The following is a 6,778-nucleotide window of genomic DNA, read 5'->3' on the forward strand; positions in this document are numbered from 1 at the left end:
TCAGCTCCTTGGGTCCTTTCTCTAACTCCTTCATTGGGGACCCTGTACTCAGTTCAGTGGATGTCTGTGAGCCTCTACTTCTGTATTAGTCGGGTACTGTCAGAGCCTCTCAGAAGACAGCTATCTCAGGCTCCTGTCATCCAGCACTTGATAGCATCCACAATAGTGTCTAGATTTGATGATTGAATATGAGAAGGATTCCCAGGTAGATCAGTCTCTGAATTGTCCTTCCTTTAGTCTCTGCTCCATAGTTAGTCTCTCCACTCCTTCCATGGGTATTTCATTCCCCCTTTTAAGAAGCAACTAAGTATCCTCACTTTGGTCTTCCTTCTTGAGTTTCTTATGGTTTGTGGTTTGTACTTTTGTATTCTGATCTTCTAGGCTAATATCCACTTATCAGAGAATGCATACCATGTGCCTATATTCAACAACCTTGTCTCTTAATAGGTATGACAGGTGTTTAAGGAAATGACTCCATCAAAACACTTGAAGTCTCTAATAGGGTATCAAGATCTTGATAGATCTATATACTGGTGAATTATATCTAGGAAGAAAGCTTGCTTTCTTACTTTTCTTTTTTTCTAAAATAACATTTTCAGGAATCTTCCAGCAATCACAAATATTCTTCCTTTCTCCCATCTACTACAATTTGATATCATTGTCAATTTTAAACTGTCAACATGATTGACATATGGTAATATATATTCAATAAATTTACAAATTTTAAGTAAATTACAGATTGAGAAATACTTCAAATTCTAAACAATACGACAAGCTGTTCATCAGAATCAATCAGTACTGATGTTAGTCAAATGCTCCTTGATTAAGCCAGGACAAGATCTCTGTGGGATGCTGCAGTGTTACATTATGTGGCAGTTTATTGACATGTGGGATGACACTGAGCATCATAATTATCCAGTCACCCATTTTAAAACTTTAACACAGTACCCTGTGTGAGTGACAGTGATGGTAGAATGTTAGAAAAGTAAAAATGAGAAAATTATGTAACAAAATCAAAATACTCATATTTAATCAATAAAGCACAGTGTATATGATAGTATGCAATAGCTGCTTTTAACACTGACATAAAAGAAAACTTACAGTATTCTATAATGTTAGGATTAAAAATTGACATTAATTATGTTTTATATGACAATTGATACATAGAACAACTGTAAAAAATATATTTCTTAGCAATCATGAATGATTGTTGTGATTTAGAATTCATTATATTTGCAGTATTCCTCTATTAATTCCATCCAAAAATAACAGTCTCCTTTATTCTCACCTTCTCCATTGCTCCCATTTAGAATAATATTTTCAAGAATTATACTATGCAGTTGGCCAGCAGACTACTAAGTTTCCTTGGGGAATGTAAGCATTCAAGAAAAGTAAAATATTATAAGGTTCAAATAATTTTAAATTATCACATGCCTACTCAAGAGCAGCACTGCTAGTAAAATCCAAACAAAAGAAAATGTTCATCATCACTACCATGACAAACTTCTTGCAACAAGCTGGACACAGAGCTAAAGAAATCCAATTTAGCTGAGAGACTCAGGTTTTCTTAACTGCAAAGACATTTCCATCAGTAAACATGACTCCTTTTCCTATAAAATCTATTACTAGTAAAACCAGTAAAGACTATAGCAGAGATATAGACAAGATACATACTTCTATCTACTCTTTCAGGTTCCTAATATCAGAAGATAAAGAATTTTTAAAAATAAGAAAAAAGACAAAACACAGGAGGAATGTTATTAGAAAGTGAAAATGGAGATCCATTCTATATGGATTGGGGGAAGGGGTGGATTTTCAAGGAAAATCATGCCCTTGAGGTTGGACTGTATATTTTGTAGTCACGCTTTAAAAAGGTTATGATTAATTACAAATTAAGGTGGGAAGAAAATGTTGAATGACTTTATGTGGACTTTTTGTATGTATCACGATGTCAAATGAAAGATTTGAACAGTCACATCTGTAGACATTATTGTATTTTTGTAATAAAAGAAGGACCAGTAGTAGTTGTCTCAGTTGGATCAATTAGTCCTAGCAAGCACAGGAACCAGCACATGACTGGAGAGAATAAACATTAATGACCTCATCTGTCTTACACCTCTCAAAGGAATGGACTTAGGCACAAAGAACTCTTCTAGATGTGGAATGGGAGATTTTACATCCACAACCCATAGAATCTCTAATATACTTTTTTATTCAATATGGAAGGGGGCATCCTTAAAATAGAAAGTCTACATCTACACCATTAACGAACAAACAAAGAACAAACAACCAAACCAAAAATATATATATATATCTGTCTCTCAACAGCAAATGGAGTACTCAGGAGCTGTCCTTCTCACCCTAGAAAAGTGCAGCTGTTCCGCCACATAGCTAAGCCCAACTCCTAACTGGCTATCGTTTCATAACTTGTGTGTAAAATAACAAGACACAAACAGTCATCCTACGAAGGAATCAGACTTGTCTGTCAACCGCAATACATCTCTTGTGTGATCAATCTGCAAACTGCTGTCATCATTGTTTTCTGTTTGCCATTTTTTTTTGGGTTTTTTAGTGGTTTGTTGTTGTTGTTGTTTGACTATGGAAACTTTAACTCATGATTCTGTATTTCAATAGCCTAAATAGCCTAAAATCAACCCCTTCTTTGGTTACTATTGACAGAATGTAATTTACTTATTAATTTTATATTGACTGAGCACTTACAGTATAAAATTCATGTATACTGGAAACATCCTATATATAGTGAGAATGCAATATTACTCAAAAGATAATAACTCATTGGTTCCAAGAGGCATATGTTTAAAGAGGACAGACACATAAATTTAAGGTAGATGATTTAGAATAGACAATATTGTTCTAAATTCTATAATTATAGATACACAGATGATATAGATACATAGATGATATGGATTATAAGTAATATGAATAATTATATATAATATAAATAAGATATATACAGATATATCAATATTTGTAAATGTGGATTGGGAGTGTTAATGTAGATATAGGAGGTTCATAGGTAGAATTAAACTAATATCTGTCTGTCTCATCCTACTAAGTGCTAATCTTACAGACAAACACCACCATGCCTACCTTCAAACATTCATTTCTTGGGTGAAGTGAAACAAGATAGCAAAATGGAAACAAATCCATCTCTTGGCAGTTGGTACATTATTGTATTAAGTGTTCTAAAGCATACGGATGGGTACAATGGCAGAATGGGGAGTTCTAAGCAATTAACAAGCTTAGAGAGTGGTAACAGAGAACCCAGAAGACTGGAGAGACTGACATCTTGTGGTTCCCTGAGAAATTGCATCCTAGACAGATGTAAGCAGCATGCTTTAGTTCAGAAAGGGAGGAAGTAACAGGAGCTGCAAGAATGAAGAGGTGACTAAGAAACATGATAAAGTATCTGGAATATAAGTAAGTATGTTATTAATCCAGTAAAATTATTATTATTATTATTATTATTATTATTATTATTATTATTATTATTATTACATCTTAACATCTGTATAGAAGTGGAACACTAGTATAGAGTTATCTATATGTCTATGGAGAGGTCATAATCCTACAGAAAGTTAAGACTGATTTTCAATCCTCTGTGTCCAAACGTCATGGCAGATAGTTTCTGAATCTCATAAGATTCTACAGAAGAACAACTCGTGTGATTTCCTTCACCTTTGTTGAATGTAAAAATTTGATGAGACTTGGCCATGTCCTGATTGGCAAAACCACTGCTCAGTTACTTAAAGCCTTCCATGTCCTCAACACAAGGCTAGTATCTGTATAGTTCTGTGGTGCTTTAGGGCATCATGAGTTCTTGGAACACAAGGGTTTATTTTCATAAAGCAAGATGCAAGTGACTGTGTAAAGGAAAAAAATAAAGGAGAGTCATCATGAACTCATCTCCTTCAGACACAAGATGTAGAAAATGAATCCATTAAGATTATTGATATTCAATTCCTTGACATACCTGCATGAACCAAAGCACATTCACACATCAGTGTGTATAAAACTGATCAGGAGAAAAGCTGTCAGAAACCAAGTAGTGTCCGAGATGGCAACTGAAGAGAGAAATTTAAGAAAGGATGGGTAGTCAACTCTATCAAGGTTACATAAAATGGGGATTACAAATTAAGAATGGTTAAGAGTCTATAAAAGTCATATCTTATTGTATTGACAGCATGACAGTAACTTTGATGTATTTAGGAAAAAACAGAATGCAATCTAGTGGAACAATATTTCTATATAATGTTTCATAGAAAACAGACAGAAGACTTTAAATAGCAGAAAATCACATTTTTTTCTGTTATGTCTCAATTATAGCAAATATGTTTATGAGGTAAATTTATTATCTAATTACATTTAATTGTCATATATGTGTTTATATATCTATATCATGTATACACACATACATGTATTTGTGAAAAGTAAGCATAGGTTGTGTATATATGGTCCACTTAGTGGACTATATTTGCATTGCCTTATTTATCACTTGTTATTAACTGTTTTTTAAAAATTAGCCTGTGTAGTAGTGAATTACTGAAGGACAGTATCATCCCCAAGCAAGAGTTTGAATGTACCTCAAGAGGAAATCTAAAGGATAACATTAGCTTGTTATGGAATGTTGACCACAAGATCATTACCGATGCATCAACACTTTCATACATCCGGAAATAAAGCAAATCATAGTCTGTAAGAGAGCTGTTCCTAACTCCACTCAAGTAGCATCCCCATGACATGAAATTACTGAGGATAATGGAAAAATCGCTAAATTGATAGATTTAGATGATGCCTGTGAATAGTTCTTCTTGTGAGATAAACAAAACAAACACACATCACATTACCCAGAGTCAAGAAAATGTTACACCTGTTTCATTGTGTATTGTTTGGCTCTCACACTTTCAAAGATCTAGTTTGAAGATAATAATCTCAAAGCAAGGCAAATTCTGAAGAGCAAGAGGCTCTAGAGCCATGAGAAATACATTTCTACTTATCAGTCCATTGCCTTCTGTTACTACAGAATAAAGAATCAATATACATATGTGCATGTGCCTGTATGTGCATACATACATATATACATACATACATACATACACACACATATGTATATATATATATATATATATATATATATAAAATGTTCTAGTACATTTTAACTCCAGACAGTAAGTGACAGGCAGTTAACTATTTAAGGAAGGATGTCTGTTAGTTGATAAGGGGTTAACATCCAAAGCACAGATGATTGTGGCACCATTACACTATGGCAGTTACTCCATTGTGACATAAGAAAAACAAAATAAAATATTGTCAGACCTACTGGATCACATATAAATGCAGACAGATGATCTGGATTTTTCTTAAATCCTCCATGAATGAACAATTTATTAAGAAGCTGAGAGTCAAGAGCAGACAAGGTTGCAGATTTTTGAGGGACGAGGAGTAGATGAGAAAGAGTTGAGTAGCAAAGTGAATTTACCTAGTAAAGCTAAAGCAAGCTTGCTTTGTCAGGCAGCAATCCTATGAGGTTTATAAGCATGAAACTGTAATGACCCCATGCAGCATTTGTATGAGGTTCTCAATGCAAGTTCAGTTTCAAGGTGCAGGAAAGGAATATATAAAGAATGGCATTTAGCGAAGTTGAAATTTTGCTAGAAGGAAGATAGTTAATGCTGTGATTTAAATGTATTTTTAGAATTTTAGAACTGGAAGAAATTTTGCAAGTTTCTAGTACCTTTGGGGAAAAAATTCATAACATGGATTTTCTAACATGCTGAAGTTGTTTTTAAATGCCAGATATATTTATCATTACTCTTTGGGATAGCTTTGCTTCAAGAGTGAATTGGAAATAATAACATATTGCTTCAAAATACATTAAAGATTAAAATAAGACAAAAAGGAAAGTAACAGAAATCATTTGAGTCTGAGATATATAATTGGCATTCAATAAATATTTTTCTTCTGTCTTTGTCTGCATTACACTCTTAACATTTAGAGAGGATTTTTTGTGTTGCTCAAACATTTACAGATTTCTCTCCCCTGTTAGATCATTTAAAATTCTTCAGTGGCCAAAACAAGGAATTTTAATAAATCAACTATGTTTTAATCTCGTGGAATTAACCTTTTTAAGCTGATAAGTAAAAAATTGCTGAGAGTAACTTCTACTTACTAGTTCATTTCATTTTGTTTTGTTCATTTTTATAAACTCCTTAGGGAACTAATAAGTTAAGAAAAGGAAAGGGAGAGTAAATGGAGATAGGGCTATCTTCAATATACATTTTATACATATGTGAATGCCATAATGTAACCTAGGAAAATAAAATAATAAAAAATATTTGATACAGACAAAAATGCTTTCCTTATATAAAGTGGGTCCAGAAAGATGACAAGTGAGATGCTTCATGATGAGTAGAACTCTCAGAAGAGTGTTCTCACAGTTCCTAACACAGTATATATTCTAGCAAAGGATTTTGACTTGGTTAGTAGATTCTCTTTTGACAATCACAATTAAGTCACCACAGAGTCAAGTGCAGACATGGCTCTTCTGTAAGTTCCATAGGTCAAAAATCCAGATCTTGAGGTTCCAAACTGTTTCACTTCAATGTTCCTGTAGCAGTTACACATAATATTAGTTCCTTTTTGGTTCTATAGCTGGATTCAGTGCATTAACTCTTCCTTTGTTCTGGAGCCTGTCAAGGCAATTCCAATCTTTTCCACTCTGAGCCCACCTCTATACTAGTCAGTCAGAGCCTAGGAG

This window comes from Mastomys coucha, unplaced genomic scaffold, assembly GCF_008632895.1.
Source record: "Mastomys coucha isolate ucsf_1 unplaced genomic scaffold, UCSF_Mcou_1 pScaffold13, whole genome shotgun sequence".
NCBI classification, from domain to species: domain Eukaryota; kingdom Metazoa; phylum Chordata; class Mammalia; order Rodentia; family Muridae; genus Mastomys; species Mastomys coucha.